At 39.6% G+C, this 19,059-nt stretch overlaps 18 non-coding genes across 18 annotated transcripts; all 18 read right to left on the reverse strand.

The window, feature by feature from the left end:
* Positions 1-800: 800 nt before the first annotated feature.
* Positions 801-872, reverse strand: trnac-gca. The gene has a single exon. It is a non-coding gene; the product is annotated as a tRNA-Cys (tRNA).
* Positions 873-1,575: 703 nt separating this feature from the next.
* trnac-gca lies at positions 1,576-1,647 on the reverse strand. Its single transcript has one exon. It is a non-coding gene; the product is annotated as a tRNA-Cys (tRNA).
* A 722-nt stretch (positions 1,648-2,369) lies between these two features.
* On the reverse strand, positions 2,370-2,441 carry trnac-gca. The gene has a single exon. It is a non-coding gene; the product is annotated as a tRNA-Cys (tRNA).
* Positions 2,442-2,865: 424 nt separating this feature from the next.
* On the reverse strand, positions 2,866-2,937 carry trnac-gca. Its single transcript has one exon. It is a non-coding gene; the product is annotated as a tRNA-Cys (tRNA).
* Positions 2,938-3,799: 862 nt separating this feature from the next.
* trnac-gca lies at positions 3,800-3,871 on the reverse strand. The gene has a single exon. It is a non-coding gene; the product is annotated as a tRNA-Cys (tRNA).
* Positions 3,872-4,874: 1,003 nt separating this feature from the next.
* Positions 4,875-4,946, reverse strand: trnac-gca. Its single transcript has one exon. It is a non-coding gene; the product is annotated as a tRNA-Cys (tRNA).
* A 424-nt stretch (positions 4,947-5,370) lies between these two features.
* Positions 5,371-5,442, reverse strand: trnac-gca. Its single transcript has one exon. It is a non-coding gene; the product is annotated as a tRNA-Cys (tRNA).
* Positions 5,443-6,003: 561 nt separating this feature from the next.
* trnac-gca lies at positions 6,004-6,075 on the reverse strand. Its single transcript has one exon. It is a non-coding gene; the product is annotated as a tRNA-Cys (tRNA).
* A 723-nt stretch (positions 6,076-6,798) lies between these two features.
* On the reverse strand, positions 6,799-6,870 carry trnac-gca. The gene has a single exon. It is a non-coding gene; the product is annotated as a tRNA-Cys (tRNA).
* A 702-nt stretch (positions 6,871-7,572) lies between these two features.
* On the reverse strand, positions 7,573-7,644 carry trnac-gca. The gene has a single exon. It is a non-coding gene; the product is annotated as a tRNA-Cys (tRNA).
* Positions 7,645-8,648: 1,004 nt separating this feature from the next.
* On the reverse strand, positions 8,649-8,720 carry trnac-gca. Its single transcript has one exon. It is a non-coding gene; the product is annotated as a tRNA-Cys (tRNA).
* Positions 8,721-9,443: 723 nt separating this feature from the next.
* Positions 9,444-9,515, reverse strand: trnac-gca. Its single transcript has one exon. It is a non-coding gene; the product is annotated as a tRNA-Cys (tRNA).
* A 701-nt stretch (positions 9,516-10,216) lies between these two features.
* Positions 10,217-10,288, reverse strand: trnac-gca. Its single transcript has one exon. It is a non-coding gene; the product is annotated as a tRNA-Cys (tRNA).
* Positions 10,289-10,990: 702 nt separating this feature from the next.
* Positions 10,991-11,062, reverse strand: trnac-gca. Its single transcript has one exon. It is a non-coding gene; the product is annotated as a tRNA-Cys (tRNA).
* A 724-nt stretch (positions 11,063-11,786) lies between these two features.
* Positions 11,787-11,858, reverse strand: trnac-gca. The gene has a single exon. It is a non-coding gene; the product is annotated as a tRNA-Cys (tRNA).
* A 1,868-nt stretch (positions 11,859-13,726) lies between these two features.
* Positions 13,727-13,798, reverse strand: trnac-gca. The gene has a single exon. It is a non-coding gene; the product is annotated as a tRNA-Cys (tRNA).
* A 703-nt stretch (positions 13,799-14,501) lies between these two features.
* trnac-gca lies at positions 14,502-14,573 on the reverse strand. Its single transcript has one exon. It is a non-coding gene; the product is annotated as a tRNA-Cys (tRNA).
* Positions 14,574-18,774: 4,201 nt separating this feature from the next.
* Positions 18,775-18,846, reverse strand: trnac-gca. The gene has a single exon. It is a non-coding gene; the product is annotated as a tRNA-Cys (tRNA).
* Positions 18,847-19,059: the final 213 nt, after the last annotated feature.

Raw genomic sequence — 19,059 nt, forward strand, 5'->3', positions numbered from 1 at the left:
CATTTTAGACTGAGTAACATAACCAAAAAAGGAGCACTCCCTCTCTCAAGATACACTTAGAAAGTACTTGATTTCAAGGGGGGCGCCAGAATTTGATCCTGAGAAATTGTCTAATAAGGGAGATTTTAGCTTGTGATCAACATAACCTAATAAAGAAAACTCTCTCTTTGAAAACGTACCCATAAAGTGTTTGATTTCAAGTTGACAAAAAAATTACAATCTGAGACCTACTGATCTGAAGTCTATTGCACTTCCACCTCTGTTAGGAACTGCCTGACAGAGAAAAACCATTGAATGAGGGACATTTTAGACTGAGTAACATAACCAACAAAGGAGCACTCCCTCTCTCAAGATACACTTAGAAAGTACTTGATTTCAAGGGGGGCGCCAGGATTTGATACTGAGAAATTGTCTAACAAGGGAGATTTTAGCTTGTGATCAACATAACCTAATAAAGAAAACTCTCTCTTTGAAAATGTACCCATAAAGTGTTTGATTTCAAGTTGACAAAAAAATTACAATCTGAGACCTATTGATCTGAAGTCTATTGCACTTCCTCCTTTGATAGGAACTGTCTGACAGAGAAAAACCATTGAATGAGGGACATTTTAGACTGAGTAACATAACCAAAAAAGGAGCACTCCCTCTCTCAAAATACACTTAGAAAGTACTTGATTTCAAGGGGGTGACAGGATTTGAACTTGAGAAATTGTCTAATAATGTACAATTTTGCCTGAGTAACATATTCGGAAAAAAGAGTCCTCTACCCTCAAAATACTCTTTGAAATCACTTGATTTAAAGGGGGCATCAGGATTTGAACCTGGGACCTCTTGATCTGCAGTCAAATGCTCTACCACTGAGCTATACCCCCTCTGCTAGAAACTGTCTAAAGGCCAAAAAATTGTCTAATAAGGGACATTATAGCTGGAGATCAACAAAAACTAATATAGAACACTCTCTCTCTCTGAAAACATACCCAGAAAGTATTTGATTTCAAGATGACAAATATATTACAATCTGAGACCTATTGATCTGAAGTCTGTTGCACTTCCACCTCTGTTAGGAACTGTCTGACAGAGAAAAAACATCTAATGAGGGACATTTTAGCAGAGCACTCCCTCTCTCAAGAAACACTGAGAAAGTACTTGATTTCAATGGGGCGCCAGAATTTGATCCTGAGAAATTGTCTAATAAGGGAGATTTTAGCTTGTGATCAACATAACCTAATAAAGAAAACTCTCTCTTTGAAAACGTACCCATAAAGTGTTTGATTTCAAGTTGACAAAAAAATTACAATCTGAGACCTATTGATCTGAAGTCTATTGCACTTCCTCCTCTGATAGGAACTGTCTGATAGAGAAAAACCATTGAATGAGGGACATTTTAGACTGAGTAACATAACAAAAAAAGGAGCACTCCCTCTCTCAAGATACACTTAGAAAGTACTTGATTTCAAGCGGGTGACAGGATTTGAACTTGAGAAATTGTCTAATAAGGGACAATTTTGCCTGAGTAACATATTCAAAAAAAGAGTCCTCTACCCTCAAAATACTCTTTGAAATCACTTGATTTAAAGGGGGCATCAGGATTTGAACCTGGGACCTCTTGATCTGCAGTCAAATGCTCTACCACTGAGCTATACCCCCTCTGCTTGAAACTGTCTAAAGGCCAAAAAATTGTCTAATAAGGGACATTATAGCTGGAGATCAACAAAAACTAATAAAGAAAACTCTCTCTTTGAAAACGTATCCATAAAGTGTTTGATTTCAAGTTGACAAAAAAATTACAATCTGAGACCTATTGATCTGAAGTCTTTGGCACTTCCACCTCTGATAGGAACTGTCTGACAGAGAAAAAACATTGAATGAGGGACATTTTAGACTGAGTAACATAACCAAAAAAGTAGTACTCCCTCTCTCAAGATACACTTAGAAAGTACTTGATTTCAAGGGGGAGCCAGTATTTGATCCTGAGAAATTGTCTAATAAGGGAGATTTTAGCTTGTGATCAACATAACCTAATAAAGAAAACTCTCTCTTTGAAAACGTACCCATAAAGTGTTTGATTTCAAGTTGACAAAAAAATTAGAATCTGAGACATATTGATCTGAAGTCTATTGCACTTCCACCTCTGATAGGAACTGTCTGACAGAGAAAAAACATTGAATGAGGGACATTTTAGACTGAGTAACATAACCAAAAAAGTAGCACTCCACCTCTCAAGATACACTTAGAAAGTAGTTGATTTCAAGGGGGTGCCAGGACTTGAACGTGAGAAATAGTCTAATAAGGGACAATTTTCCCTGAGTAACATATACCAAAAAAGAGTCCTCTACCCTCAAAATACTCATAGAAAGCTCTTGATTTTAAGGGGGCACTGGGATTTGAACCTGGGACCTCTTGATCTGCAGTCAAATGCTCTACCACTGAGCTATACCCCCTCTGCTAGAGACTGTCTAAAGGCAGAAAAATTGTCCAATAAGGGACATTATAGCTGTAGATCAACAAAAACTAATATAGAACACTCTCTCTCTCTGAAAACATACCCATAAAGTATTTGATTTGAAGATGACAAATATATTACAATCTGAGACCTATTGATCTGAAGTCTATTGCACATCCTCCTCTGATAGGAACTGTCTGACAGAGAAAAAACATTGAATGAGGGACATTTTAGACTGAGTAACATAACCAAAAAAGGAGCACTCCCTCTCTCAAAATACACTTAGAAAGTACTTGATTTCAAGGGGGTTTCAGGATTTGAACTTGAGAAATTGTCTAATAAGGGACAATTTTGCCTGAGTAACATATTCGGAAAAAAAAGTCATCTACCCTCAAAATACTCTTTGAAAGCTCTTGATTTTAAGGGGGCATCAGGATTTTAACCTGGGACCTCTTGATCTGCAGTCAAATGCTCTACCACTGAGCTATACCCCCTCTGCTAGAAACTGCCTAAAGGCAGAAAAATTGTCCAATAAGGGACATTATAGCTGTAGAACCCAGAAAGTATATGATTTCAAGATGACAAATATATTACAATCTGAGACCTATTGATCTGAAGTCTGTTGCACTTCCACCTCTGTTAAGAACTGTCTGACAGAGAAAAACCATCTAATGAGGGACATTTTAGCTTGTGATCAACATAACCTAATAAAGAAAACTCTCTCTTTGAAAACGTACCCATAAAGTGTTTGATTTCAAGTTGACAAAAAAATTAGAATCTGAGACATATTGATCTGAAGTCTATTGCACTTCCACCTCTGATAGGAACTGTCTGACAGAGAAAAAACATTGAATGAGGGACATTTTAGACTGAGTAACATAACCAAAAAAGTAGCACTCCACCTCTCAAGATACACTTAGAAAGTAGTTGATTTCAAGTGGGCGCCAGTATTTGATCCTGAGAAATTGTCTAATAAGGGAGATTTTAGCTTGTGATCAACATAACCTAATAAAGAAAACTCTCTCTTTGAAAACGTACCCATAAAGTGTTTGATTTCAAGTTGACAAAAAAATTAGAATCTGAGACATATTGATCTGAAGTCTATTGCACTTCCACCTCTGATAGGAACTGTCTGACAGAGAAAAAACATTGAATGAGGGACATTTTAGACTGAGTAACATAACCAAAAAAGTAGCACTCCACCTCTCAAGATACACTTAGAAAGTAGTTGATTTCAAGGGGTTGCCAGGATTTGAACGTGAGAAATAGTCTAATAAGGGACAATTTTCCCTGAGTAACATATACCAGAAAAGAGTCCTCTACCCTCAAAATACTCTTAGAAAGCTCTTGATTTTAAGGGGGCATCAGGATTTGAACCTGGGACCTCTTGATCTGCAGTCAAATGCTCTACCACTGAGCTATACCCCCTCTGCTAGAAACTGTCTAAAGGCGGAAAAATTGTCTAATAAGGGACATTATAGCTGGAGATCAACAAAATCTAATGAAGAACACTGTCTCTCTGAAATCATACCCAGAAAGTATTTGATTTGAAGATGACAAATATATTACAATCTGAGACCTATTGATCTGAAGTCTGTTGCACTTCCACCTCTGTTAGGAACTGTCTGAATAGAGAAAAACCATCTAATGAGGGACATTTTAGCAGAGCACTCCCTCTCTCAAGAAACACTGAGAAAGTACTTGATTTCAAGGGGGCGCCAGTATTTGATCCTGAGAAATTGTCTAATAAGGGAGATTTTAGCTTGTGATCAACATAACCTAATAAAGAAAACTCTCTCTTTGAAAACGTATCCATAAAGTGTTTGATTTCAAGTTGACAAAAAAATTACAATCTGAGACCTATTGATCTGAAGTCTTTGGCACTTCCACCTCTGATAGGAACTGTCTGACAGAGAAAAAACATTGAATGAGGGACATTTTAGACTGAATAACATAACCAAAAAAGTAGTACTCCCTCTCTCAAGATACACTTAGAAAGTACTTGATTTCAAGGGGGCGCCAGTATTTGATCCTGAGAAATTGTCTAATAAGGGAGATTTTAGCTTGTGATCAACATAACCTAATAAAGAAAACTCTCTCTTTGAAAACGTACCCATAAAGTGTTTGATTTCAAGTTGACAAAAAAGTTAGAATCTGAGACATATTGATCTGAAGTCTATTGCACTTCCACCTCTGATAGGAACTGTCTGACAGAGAAAAAACATTGAATGAGGGACATTTTAGACTGAGTAACATAACCAAAAAAGTAGCACTCCACCTCTCAAGATACACTTAGAAAGTAGTTGATTTCAAGGGGGTGCCAGGATTTGAACGTGAGAAATAGTCTAATAAGGGACAATTTTCCCTGAGTAACATATACCAAAAAAGAGTCCTCTACCCTCAAAATACTCGTAGAAAGCTCTTGATTTTAAGGGGGCACTGGGATTTGAACCTGGGACCTCTTGATCTGCAGTCAAATGCTCTACCACTAAGCTATACCCCCTCTGCTAGAGACTGTCTAAAGGCAGAAAAATTGTCCAATAAGGGACATTATAGCTGTAGATCAACAAAAACTAATATAGAACACTCTCTCTCTCTGAAAACATACCCATAAAGTATTTGATTTGAAGATGACAAATATATTACAATCTGAGACCTATTGATCTGAAGTCTATTGCACATCCTCCTCTGATAGGAACTGTCTGACAGAGAAAAAACATTGAATGAGGGACATTTTAGACTGAGTAACATAACCAAAAAAGGAGCACTCCCTCTCTCAAAATACACTTAGAAAGTACTTGATTTCAAGGGGGTTTCAGGATTTGAACTTGAGAAATTGTCTAATAAGGGACAATTTTGCCTGAGTAACATATTCGGAAAAAAAAGTCATCTACCCTCAAAATACTCTTTGAAAGCTCTTGATTTTAAGGGGGCATCAGGATTTTAACCTGGGACCTCTTGATCTGCAGTCAAATGCTCTACCACTGAGCTATACCCCCTCTGCTAGAAACTGCCTAAAGGCAGAAAAATTGTCCAATAAGGGACATTATAGCTGTAGAACCTAGAAAGTATATGATTTCAAGATGACAAATATATTACAATCTGAGACCTATTGATCTGAAGTCTGTTGCACTTCCACCTCTGTTAAGAACTGTCTGACAGAGAAAAACCATCTAATGAGGGAGATTTTAGCTTGTGATCAACATAACCTAATAAAGAAAACTCTCTCTTTGAAAACGTACCCATAAAGTGTTTGATTTCAAGTTGACAAAAAAATTAGAATCTGAGACATATTGATCTGTAGTTTATTACACTTCCACCTCTGATAGGAACTGTCTGACAGAGAAAAAACATTGAATGAGGGACATTTTAGACTGAGTAACATAACCAAAAAAGGAGTACTCCCTCTCTCAAGATACACTTAGAAAGTACTTGATTTCAAGCGGGTGACAGGATTTGAACTTGAGAAATTGTCTAATAAGGGACAATTTTGCCTGAGTAACATATTCGAAAAAAGAGTCCTCTACCCTCAAAATACTCTTTGAAAGCACTTGATTTAAAGGGGGCATCAGGATTTGAACCTGGGACCTCTTGATCTGCAGTCAAATGCTCTACCACTGAGCTATACCCCCTCTGCTTGAAACTGTCTAAAGGCCGAAAAATTGTCTAAAAAGGGACATTATAGCTGGAGATCAACAAAAACTAATGAAGAACACTCTCTCTCTGAAAACATACCCATAAAGTATTTGATTTGAAGATGACAAATATATTACAATCTGAGACCTATTGATCTGAAGTCTATTGCACTTCCACCTCTGATAGGAACTGTCTGACAGAGAAAAACCATTGAATGAGGGACATTTTAGACTGAGTAACATAACCAAAAAAGGAGCACTCCCTCTCTCAAGATACACTTAGAAAGTACTTGATTTCAAGGGGGGCGCCAGGATTTGATACTGAGAAATTGTCTAACAAGGGAGATTTTAGCTTGTGATCAACATAACCTAATAAAGAAAACTCTCTCTTTGAAAATGTACCCATAAAGTGTTTGATTTCAAGTTGACAAAAAAATTACAATCTGAGACCTATTGATCTGAAGTCTATTGCACTTCCTCCTCTGATAGGAACTGTCTGACAGAGAAAAACCATTGAATGAGGGACATTTTAGACTGAGTAACATAACCAAAAAAGGAGAACTCCCTCTCTCAAAATACACTTAGAAAGTACTTGATTTCAAGGGGGTGACAGGATTTGAACTTGAGAAATTGTCTAATAAGGGACAATTTTGCCTGAGTAACATATTCGAAAAAAGAGTCCTCTACCCTCAAAATACTCTTTGAAAGCACTTGATTTAAAGGGTGCATCAGGATTTGAACCTGGGACCTCTTGATCTGCAGTCAAATGCTCTACCACTGAGCTATACCCCCTCTGCTAGAAACTGTCTAAAGGCGGAAAAATTGTCAAATAAGGGACATTATAGCTGGAGATCAACAAAAACTAATGAAGAACACTCTCTCTCTGAAAACATACCCATAAAGTATTTGATTTGAAGATGACAAAAGTATTACAATCTGAGAACTATTGATCTGAAGTCTGTTGCACTTCCACCTCTGTTAGGAACTGTCTGACAGAGAAAAACCATCTAATGAGGGACATTTTAGCAGAGCACTCCCTCTCTCAAGAAACACTGAGAAAGTACTTGATTTCAATGGGGCGCCAGAATTTGATCCTGAGAAATTGTCTAATAAGGGAGATTTTAGCTTGTGATCAACATAAACCTAATAAAGAAAACTCTCTCTTTGAAAACGTACCCATAAAGTGTTTGATTTCAAGTTGACAAAAAAATTACAATCTGAGACCTATTGATCTGAAGTCTATTGCACTTCCTCCTCTGATAGGAACTGTCTGACAGAGAAAAACCATTGAATGAGGGACATTTTAGACTGAGTAACATAACCAAAAAAGGAGCACTCCCTCTCTCAAAATACACTTAGAAAGTACTTGATTTCAAGCGGGTGACAGGATTTGAACTTGAGAAAATGTCTAATAATGGACAATTTTGCCTGAGTAACATATTCGAAAAAAGAGTCCTCTACCCTCAAAATACTCTTTGAAAGCACTTGATTTAAAGGGTGCATCAGGATTTGAACCTGGGACCTCTTGATCTGCAGTCAAATGCTCTACCACTGAGCTATACCCCCTCTGCTAGAAACTGTCTAAAGGCGGAAAAATTGTCAAATAAGGGACATTATAGCTGGAGATCAACAAAAACTAATGAAGAACACTCTCTCTCTGAAAACATACCCATAAAGTATTTGATTTGAAGATGACAAAAGTATTACAATCTGAGAACTATTGATCTGAAGTCTGTTGCACTTCCACCTCTGTTAGGAACTGTCTGACAGAGAAAAACCATCTAATGAGGGACATTTTAGCAGAGCACTCCCTCTCTCAAGAAACACTGAGAAAGTACTTGATTTCAATGGGGCGCCAGAATTTGATCCTGAGAAATTGTCTAATAAGGGAGATTTTAGCTTGTGATCAACATAAACCTAATAAAGAAAACTCTCTCTTTGAAAACGTACCCATAAAGTGTTTGATTTCAAGTTGACAAAAAAATTACAATCTGAGACCTATTGATCTGAAGTCTATTGCACTTCCTCCTCTGATAGGAACTGTCTGACAGAGAAAAACCATTGAATGAGGGACATTTTAGACTGAGTAACATAACCAAAAAAGGAGCACTCCCTCTCTCAAGATACACTTAGAAAGTACTTGATTTCAAGGGGGGCGCCAGGATTTGATACTGAGAAATTGTCTAACAAGGGAGATTTTAGCTTGTGATCAACATAACCTAATAAAGAAAACTCTCTCTTTGAAAATGTACCCATAAAGTGTTTGATTTCAAGTTGACAAAAAAATTACAATCTGAGACCTATTGATCTGAAGTCTATTGCACTTCCTCCTCTGATAGGAACTGTCTGACAGAGAAAAACCATTGAATGAGGGACATTTTAGACTGAGTAACATAACCAAAAAAGGAGCACTCCCTCTCTCAAAATACACTTAGAAAGTACTTGATTTCAAGCGGGTGACAGGATTTGAACTTGAGAAAATGTCTAATAATGGACAATTTTGCCTGAGTAACATATTCGAAAAAAGAGTCCTCTACCCTCAAAATACTCTTTGAAAGCACTTGATTTAAAGGGGGCATCAGGATTTGAACCTGGGACCTCTTGATCTGCAGTCAAATGCTCTACCACTGAGCTATACCCCCTCTGCTTGAAACTGTCTAAAGGCCGAAAAATTGTCTAATAAGGGACATTATAGCTGGAGATCAACAAAAACTAATGAAGAACACTCTCTCTCTGAAAACATACCCATAAAGTATTTGATTTGAAGATGACAAATATATTACAATCTGAGACCTATTGATCTGAAGTCTATTGCACTTCCACCTCTGATAGGAACTGTCTGACAGAGAAAAACCATTGAATGAGGGACATTTTAGACTGAGTAACATAACCAAAAAAGGAGCACTCCCTCTCTCAAGATACACTTAGAAAGTACTTGATTTCAAGGGGGGCGCCAGGATTTGATACTGAGAAATTGTCTAACAAGGGAGATTTTAGCTTGTGATCAACATAACCTAATAAAGAAAACTCTCTCTTTGAAAATGTACCCATAAAGTGTTTGATTTCAAGTTGACAAAAAAATTACAATCTGAGACCTATTGATCTGAAGTCTATTGCACTTCCTCCTCTGATAGGAACTGTCTGACAGAGAAAAACCATTGAATGAGGGACATTTTAGACTGAGTAACATAACCAAAAAAGGAGCACTCCCTCTCTCAAAATACACTTAGAAAGTACTTGATTTCAAGGGGGTGACAGGATTTGAACTTGAGAAATTGTCTAATAAGGGACAATTTTGCCTGAGTAACATATTCGAAAAAAGAGTCCTCTACCCTCAAAATACTCTTTGAAAGCACTTGATTTAAAGGGGGCATCAGGATTTGAACCTGGGACCTCTTGATCTGCAGTCAAATGCTCTACCACTGAGCTATACCCCCTCTGCTAGAAACTGTCTAAAGGCGGAAAATTGTCTAATAAGGGACATTATAGCTGGAGATCAACAAAAACTAATGAAGAACACTCTCTCTCTGAAAACATACCCATAAAGTATTTGATTTGAAGATGACAAATATATTACAATCTGAGACCTATTGATCTGAAGTCTGTTGCACTTCCACCTCTGTTAGGAACTGTCTGACAGAGAAAAACCATGTAATGAGGGACATTTTAGCAGAGCACTCCCTCTCTCAAGAAACACTGAGAAAGTACTTGATTTCAAGGGGGGCGCCAGGATTTGATACTGTCAAATTGTCTAACAAGGGAGATTTTAGCTTGTGATCAACATAACCTAATAAAGAAAACTCTCTCTTTGAAAACGTACCCATAAAGTGTTTGATTTCAAGTTGACAAAAAAATTACAATCTGAGACCTATTGATCTGAAGTCTATTGCACTTCCTCCTCTGATAGGAACTGTCTGACAGAGAAAAACCATTGAATGAGGGACATTTTAGACTGAGTAACGTAACCAAAAAAGGAGCACTCCCTCTCTCAAAATACACTTAGAAAGTACTTGATTTCAAGCGGGTGACAGGAGTTGAACTTGAGAAATTGTCTAATAAGGGACAATTTTGCCTGAGTAACATATTCGAAAAAAGAGTCCTCTACCCTCAAAATACTCTTTGAAAGCACTTGATTTAAAGGGGGCATCAGGATTTGAATCTGGGACCTCTTGATCTGCAGTCAAATGCTCTACCACTGAGCTATACCCCCTCTGCTTGAAACTGTCTAAAGGCCGAAAAATTGTCTAATAAGGGACATTATAGCTGGAGATCAACAAAAACTAATGAAGAACACTCTCTCTCTGAAAACATACCCATAAAGTATTTGATTTGAAGATGACAAATATATTACAATCTGAGACCTATTGATCTGAAGTCTGTTGCACTTCCACCTCTGTTAGGAACTGTCTGACAGAGAAAAACCATGTAATGAGGGACATTTTAGCAGAGCACTCCCTCTCTCAAGAAACACTGAGAAAGTACTTGATTTCAAGGGGGGCGCCAGGATTTGATACTGTCAAATTGTCTAACAAGGGAGATTTTAGCTTGTGATCAACATAACCTAATAAAGAAAACTCTCTCTTTGAAAACGTACCCATAAAGTGTTTGATTTCAAGTTGACAAAAAAATTACAATCTGAGACCTATTGATCTGAAGTCTATTGCACTTCCTCCTCTGATAGGAACTGTCTGACAGAGAAAAACCATTGAATGAGGGACATTTTAGACTGAGTAACGTAACCAAAAAAGGAGCACTCCCTCTCTCAAAATACACTTAGAAAGTACTTGATTTCAAGCGGGTGACAGGATTTGAACTTGAGAAATTGTCTAATAAGGGACAATTTTGCCTGAGTAACATATTCGAAAAAAGAGTCCTCTACCCTCAAAATACTCTTTGAAAGCACTTGATTTAAAGGGGGCATCAGGATTTGAATCTGGGACCTCTTGATCTGCAGTCAAATGCTCTACCACTGAGCTATACCCCCTCTGCTTGAAACTGTCTAAAGGCTGAAAAATTGTCTAATAAGGGACATTATAGCTGGAGATCAACAAAAACTAATGAAGAACACTCTCTCTCTGAAAACATACCCATAAAGTATTTGATTTGAAGATGACAAATATATTACAATCTGAGACCTATTGATCTGAAGTCTATTGCACTTCCACCTCTGATAGGAACTGTCTGACAGAGAAAAACCATTGAATGAGGAACATTTTAGACTGAGTAACATAACCAAAAAAGGAGCACTCCCTCTCTCAAGATACACTTAGAAAGTACTTGATTTCAAGGGTGGCGCCAGGATTTGATACTGAGAAATTGTCTAACAAGGGAGATTTTAGCTTGTGATCAACATAACCTAATAAAGAAAACTCTCTCTTTGAAAATGTACCCATAAAGTGTTTGATTTCAAGTTGACAAACAAATTACAATCTGAGACCTATTGATCTGAAGTCTATTGCACTTCCTCCTCTGATAGGAACTGTCTGACAGAGAAAAACCATTGAATGAGGGACATTTTAGACTGAGTAACATAACCAAAAAAGGAGCACTCCCTCTCTCAAAATACACTTAGAAAGTACTTGATTTCAAGGGGGTGACAGGATTTGAACTTGAGAAATTGTCTAATAATGGACAATTTTGCCTGAGTAACATATTCGGAAAAAAGAGTACTCTACCCTCAAAATACTCTTTGAAAGCACTTGATTTAAAGGGGGCATCAGGATTTGAACCTGGGACCTCTTGATCTGCAGTCAAATGCTCTACCACTGAGCTATACCCCCTCTACTAGAAACTGTCTAAAGGCGGAAAAATTGTCTAATAAGGGACATTATAGCTGGAGATCAACAAAAACTAATGAAGAACACTCTCTCTCTGAAAACATACCCATAAAGTATTTGATTTGAAGATGACAAATATATTACAATCTGAGACCTATTGATCTGAAGTCTGTTGCACTTCCACCTCTGTTAGGAACTGTCTGACAGAGAAAAACCATCTAATGAGGGACATTTTAGCAGAGCACTCCCTCTCTCAAGAAACACTGAGAAAGTACTTGATTTCAAGGGGGGCGCCAGGATTTGATACTGTCAAATTGTCTAACAAGGGAGATTTTAGCTTGTGATCAACATAACCTAATAAAGAAAACTCTCTCTTTGAAAACGTACCCATAAAGTGTTTGATTTCAAGTTGACAAAAAAATTACAATCTGAGACCTATTGATCTGAAGTCTATTGCACTTCCTCCTCTGATAGGAACTGTCTGACAGAGAAAAACCATTGAATGAGGGACATTTTAGACTGAGTAACATAACCAAAAAAGGAGCACTCCCTCTCTCAAAATACACTTAGAAAGTACTTGATTTCATTTCAAGGGGGGCGCCAGGATTTGATAGGAACTGTCTGACAGAGAAAAACCATTGAATGAGGGACATTTTAGACTGAGTAACATAACCAAAAAAGGAGCACTCCCTCTCTCAAAATACACTTATAAAGTACTTGATTTCAAGGGGGTGACAGGATTTGAACTTGAGAAATTGTCTAATAAGGGACAATTTTGCCTGAGTAACATATCGAAAAAAAGAGTCCTCTACCCTCAAAATACTCTTTGAAAGCACTTGATTTAAAGGGGGCATCAGGGTTTGAACCTGGGACCTCTTGATCTACAGTCACATGCTTGATCTACAGTCACAGTCACAGCCTCACATGCTCTACCACTGAGCTATACCCCCTCTGCTAGAAACTGTCTAAAGGCGGAAAAATTGTCTAATAAGGGACATAATAGCTGGAGATCGACAAAAACTGATAAAGAACACTCTCTCTCTGAAAACATACCCATAAAGTATTTGATTTGAAGATGACAAATAAATTACAATCTGAGACCTATTGATCTGAAGTCTGTTGCACTTCCACCTCTGTTAGGAACTGTCTCACTGAGAAAAAACATCTAATGAGGGACATTTTTGCAGAGCACTCCCTCTCTCAAGAAACACTGAGAAAGTACTTGATTTCAAGGGGGCGCCAGGATTTGATCCTGAGAAATTGTCTAATAAGGGAGATTTTAGCTTGTGATCAACATAACCTATTGATCTGAAGTCTATTGCACTTCCTCCTCTGATAGGAACTGTCTGACAGAGAAAAACCATTGAATGAGGGACATTTTAGACTGAGTAACATAACCAAAAAAGGAGCACTCCCTCTCTCAAGATACACTTAGAAAGTACTTGATTTCGAGGGGGCGCCAGGATTTGATCCTGAGAAATTGTCTAATAAGGGAGATTTTAGCTTGTGATCAACATAACCTAATAAAGAAAACTCTCTCTTTGAAAACATACCCATAAAGTGTTTGATTTCAAGTTGACAAAAAAATTACAATCTGAGACATATTGATCTGAAGTCTATTGCACTTCCACCTCTGATAGGAACTATCTGACAGAGAAAAACCATTGAATGAGGGACATTTTAGACTGAGTAACATAACCAAAAAAGGAGCACTCCCTCTCTCAAGATACACTTAGAAAGTACTTGATTTCAAGGGGCTGCCAGGATTTGAACGTGAGAAATTGTCTAATAAGGGACAATTTTGCCTGAGTAACATATTCGAAAAAAGAGTCCTCTACCCTCAAAATACTCTTTGAAAGCGCTTGATTTAAAGGGGGCATCAGGATTTGAACCTGGGACCTCTTGATGTGCAGTCAAATGCCCTACCACTGAGCTATACCCCCTCTGCTAGAAACTGTCTAAAGGCGGAAAAATGGTCAAATAAGGGACATTATAGCTGGAGATCAACAAAAACTAATATAGAACACTCTCTCTCTCTGAAAACATACCCATAAAGTATTTGATTTCAAGATGGCAAATATATTACAATCTGAGACCTATTGATCTGAAGTCTGTTGCACTTCCACCTCTGTTAGGAACTGTCTGACAGAGAAAAAACATCTAATGAGGGACATTTTAGCAGAGCACTCCCTCTCTCAAGATACACTTACAAAGAAGTTGATTTCAAGGGGGCGCCAGTATTTGATCCTGAGAAATTGTCTAATAAGGGAGATTTTAGCTTGTGATCAACATAACCTAATAAAGAAAACTCTCTCTTTGAAAACATACCCATAAAGTGTTTGATTTCAAGTTGACAAAAAAATTACAATCTGAGACATATTGATCTGAAGTCTATTGCACTTCCACCTCTGATAGGAACTATCTGACAGAGAAAAACCATTGAATGAGGGACATTTTAGACTGAGTAACATAACCAAAAAAGGAGCACTCCCTCTCTCAAGATACACTTAGAAAGTACTTGATTTCAAGGGGCTGCCAGGATTTGAACGTGAGAAATTGTCTAATAAGGGACAATTTTGCCTGAGTAACATATTCGAAAAAAGAGTCCTCTACCCTCAAAATACTCTTTGAAAGCGCTTGATTTAAAGGGGGCATCAGGATTTGAACCTGGGACCTCTTGATGTGCAGTCAAATGCTCTACCACTGAGCTATACCCCCTCTGCTAGAAACTGTCTAAAGGCGGAAAAATTGTGAAATAAGGGACATAATAGCTGGAGATCGACAAAAACTAATAAAGAACACTCTCTCTCTGAAAACATACCCATAAAGTAATTGATTTCTTGATGACAATAATATTACCATCTGAGACCTATTGATCTGAAGTCTGTTGCACTTCCACCTCTGTTAGGAACTGTCTGACAGAGAAAAACCATCTAATGAGGGACATTTTTGCAGAGCACTCCCTCTCTCAAGAAACACTGAGAAAGTACTTGATTTCAAGGGGGCGCCAGTATTTGATCCTGAGAAATTGTCTAATAAGGGAGATTTTAGCTTGTGATCAACATAACCTAATAAAGAAAACTCTCTCTTATGTGCTACTTCCGGCGCCGACAGAGATGGCCGCCTCGCTTCGCGTTCCTAGGAAACTATGCAGTTTTTTGTTTTTTTACGTGTTATTTCTTACATTAGTACCCCAGCTCATCTTAGGTTTCATTACATACAGTCGAGAAGAACTACTGAATATAAGATCAGCATCAACTCACCATCAGTACTACCAAGAATATGTTTTTCGCGACGCGGATCCTGTGTTCTGCCTTACAAACAGGACAACTGAGTGGATTCCATGCAGCGACCCAAAAAAAAAACAACTCCGAAAAAGAGGGAAACGAGGCGGTCTTCTGGTCAGACTCCGGAGACGGGCACATCGTGCACCACTCCCTAGCATTCTTCTTGCCAATGTCCAGTCTCTTGACAACAAGGTTGATGAAATCCGAGCAAGGGTAGCATTCCAGAGGGACATCAGAGACTGTAACGTTCTTTGCTTCACGGAAACGTGGCTCACTGGAGAGACTCTATCCGAAGCGGTGCAGCCAACGGGTTTCTCCACACATCGCGCAGACAGAAACAAACAACTTTCTGGTAAGAAGAGGGGCGGGGGCGTATGCCTTATGACTAACGTGACATGGTGTGATGAAAGAAACATACAGGAACTCAAATCCTTCTGTTCACCTGATTTAGAATTCCTCACAATCAAATGTAGACCGCATTATCTACCAAGAGAATTCTCTTCGATTATAATCACAGCCGTATACATCCCCCCCCAAGCAGACACATCGATGGCTCTGAACAAACTTTATTTAACTCTTTGCAAACTGGAAACCATTCATCCGGAGGCTGCATTCATTGTAGCTGGGGATTTTAACAAGGCTAATCTGAAAACAAGACTCCCTAAATTTTATCAGCATATCGATTGCGCAACCAGGGGTGGAAAGACCTTGGATCATTGTTACTCTAACTTCCGCGACGCATATAAGGCCCTGCCCCGCCCCCCTTTCGGAAAAGCTGACCACGACTCCATTTTGTTGATCCCTGCCTACAGACAGAAACTAAAACAAGAGGCTCCCACGCTGAGGTCTGTCCAACGCTGGTCCGACCAAGCTGACTCCACACTCCAAGACTGCTTCCACCACGTGGACTGGGACATGTTTCGTATTGCGTCAGACAACAACATTGACGAATACGCTGATTCGGTGTGTGAGTTCATTAGAACGTGCGTTGAAGATGTCGTTCCCATAGCAACGATTAAAACATTCCCTAACCAGAAACCGTGGATTGATGGCAGCATTCGCGTGAAACTGAAAGCGCGAACCACTGCTTTTAATCAGGGGAAGGTGTCTGGTAACATGACCGAATACAAACAGTGCAGCTATTCCCTCCGCAAGGCTATCAAACAAGCTAAGCGTCAGTACAGAGACAAAGTAGAATCTCAATTCAACGGCTCAGACACAAGAGGCATGTGGCAGGGTCTACAGTCAATCACGGACTACAGGAAGAAATCCAGCCCAGTCACGGACCAGGATGTCCTGCTCCCAGGCAGACTAAACAACTTTTTTGCCCGCTTTGAGGACAATACAGTGCCACTGACACGGCCGGCAACGAAAACATGCGGTCTCTCCTTCACTGCAGCCGAGGTGAGTAAGACATTTAAACGTGTTAACCCTCGCAAGGCTGCAGGCCCAGACGGCATCCCCAGCCGCGCCCTCAGAGCATGCGCAGACCAGCTGGCCGGTGTGTTTACGGACATATTCAATCAATCCCTATACCAGTCTGCTGTTCCCACATGCTTCAAGAGGGCCACCATTGTTCCTGTTCCCAAGAAAGCTAAGGTAACTGAGCTAAACGACTACCGCCCCGTAGCACTCACTTCCGTCATCATGAAGTGCTTTGAGAGACTAGTCAAGGACCATATCACCTCCACCCTACCTGACACCCTAGACCCACTCCAATTTGCTTACCGCCCAAATAGGTCCACAGACGATGCAATCTCAACCACACTGCACACCGCCCTAACCCATCTGGACAAGAGGAATACCTATGTGAGAATGCTGTTCATTGACTACAGCTCGGCATTCAACACCATAGTACCCTCCAAGCTCGTCATCAAGCTCGAGACCCTGGGTCTCGACCCCGCCCTGTGCAACTGGGTACTGGACTTCCTGACGGGCCGCCCCCAGGTGGTGAGGGTAGGCAACAACATCTCCTCCCCGCTGATCCTCAACACTGGGGCCCCACAAGGGTGCGTTCTGAGCCCTCTCCTGTACTCCCTGTTCACCCACGACTGCGTGGCCACGCACGCCTCCAACTCAATCATCAAGTTTGCGGACGACACAACAGTGGTAGGCTTGATTACCAAAAACGACGAGACGGCCTACAGGGAGGAGGTGAGGGCCCTCGGAGTGTGGTGTCAGGAAAATAACCTCACACTCAACGTCAACAAAACTAAGGAGATGATTGTGGACTTCAGGAAACAGCAGAGGGAACACCCCCCTATCCACATCGATGGAACAGTAGTGGAGAGGGTATCAAGTTTTAAGTTCCTCGGCATACACATCACAGACAAACTGAATTGGTCCACTCACACAGACAGCATTGTGAAGAAGGCGCAGCAGCGCCTCTTCAACCTCAGGAGGCTGAAGAAATTTGGCTTGTCACCAAAAGCACTCACAAACTTCTACAGATGCACAATCGAGAGCATCCTGGCGGGCTGTATCACCGCCTGGTACGGCAACTGCTCCGCCCTCAACCGTAAGGCTCTCCAGAGGGTGGTGAGGTCTGCACAACGCATCACCGGGGGCAAACTACCTGCCCTCCAGGACACCTACACCACCCGATGTCACAGGAAGGCCATAAAGATCATCAAGGACATCAACCACCCGAGCCACTGCCTGTTCACCCCGCTATCATCCAGAAGGCGAGGTCAGTACAGGTGCATCAAAGCTGGGACCGAGAGACTGAAAAACAGCTTCTATCTCAAGGCCATCAGACTGTTAAACAGCCACCACTAACATTGAGTGGCTGCTGCCAACACACTGACACTGACTCAACTCCAGCCACTTTAATAATGGGAATTGATGGGAAATTATGTAAATATATCACTATTCACTTTAAACAATGCTACCTTATATAATGTTACTTACCCTACATTATTCATCTCATATGCATACGTATATACTGTACTCTATATCATCGACTGTATCCTTATGTAATACATGTATCACTAGCCACTTTAACTATGCCACTTTGTTTACATACTCATCTCATTTGTACATACTGTACTCGATACCATCTACTGTATCTTGCCTATGCTGCTCTGTACCATCACTCATTCATATATCCTTATGTACATATTCTTTATCCCCTTACACTGTGTACAAGACAGTAGTTTTGGAATTGTTAGTTAGATTACTTGTTGGTTATTACTGCATTGTCGGAACTAGAAGCACAAGCATTTCGCTACACTCGCATTAACATCTGCTAACCATGTGTATGTGACAAATAAAATTTGATTTGATTTGATTTGATTCTCTCTTTGAAAACATACCCATAAAGTGTTTGATTTCAAGTTGACAAAAAAATTACAATCTGAGACATATTGATCTGAAGTCTATTGCACTTCCACCTCTGATAGGAACTATCTGACAGAGAAAAACCATTGAATGAGGGACATTTTAGACTGAGTAACATAACCAAAAAAGGAGCACTCCCTCTCTCAAGATACACTTAGAAAGTACTTGATTTCAAGGGGGTGCCAGGATTTGAACGTGAGAAATTGTCTAATAAGGGACAATTTTGTCTGAGTAACATATTCGAAAAAAGAGTCCTCTACCCTCAAAATACTCTTTGAAAGCACTTGATTTAAAGGGGGCATCAGGATTTGAACCTGGGACCTCTTGACCTGCAGTCAAATGCTCTACCACTGAGCTATACCCCCTCTGCTAGAAACTGTCTAAAGGCGGAAAAATTGTCTAATAAGGGACATTATAGCTGGAGATCAACAAAAACTAATATAGAAAACTCTCTCTCTCTGAAAACATACCCAAGTCTATTGCACTTCCTCCTCTGATAGGAACTGTCTGACAGAGAAAAACCATTGAACGAGGGACATTTTTGCCTGAGTAACATATTCGAAAAAAGAGTCCTCTAC

The sequence above is a fragment of the Oncorhynchus mykiss genome, chromosome 31 (genome assembly GCF_013265735.2).
Source record: "Oncorhynchus mykiss isolate Arlee chromosome 31, USDA_OmykA_1.1, whole genome shotgun sequence".
Classification (NCBI taxonomy): domain Eukaryota; kingdom Metazoa; phylum Chordata; class Actinopteri; order Salmoniformes; family Salmonidae; genus Oncorhynchus; species Oncorhynchus mykiss.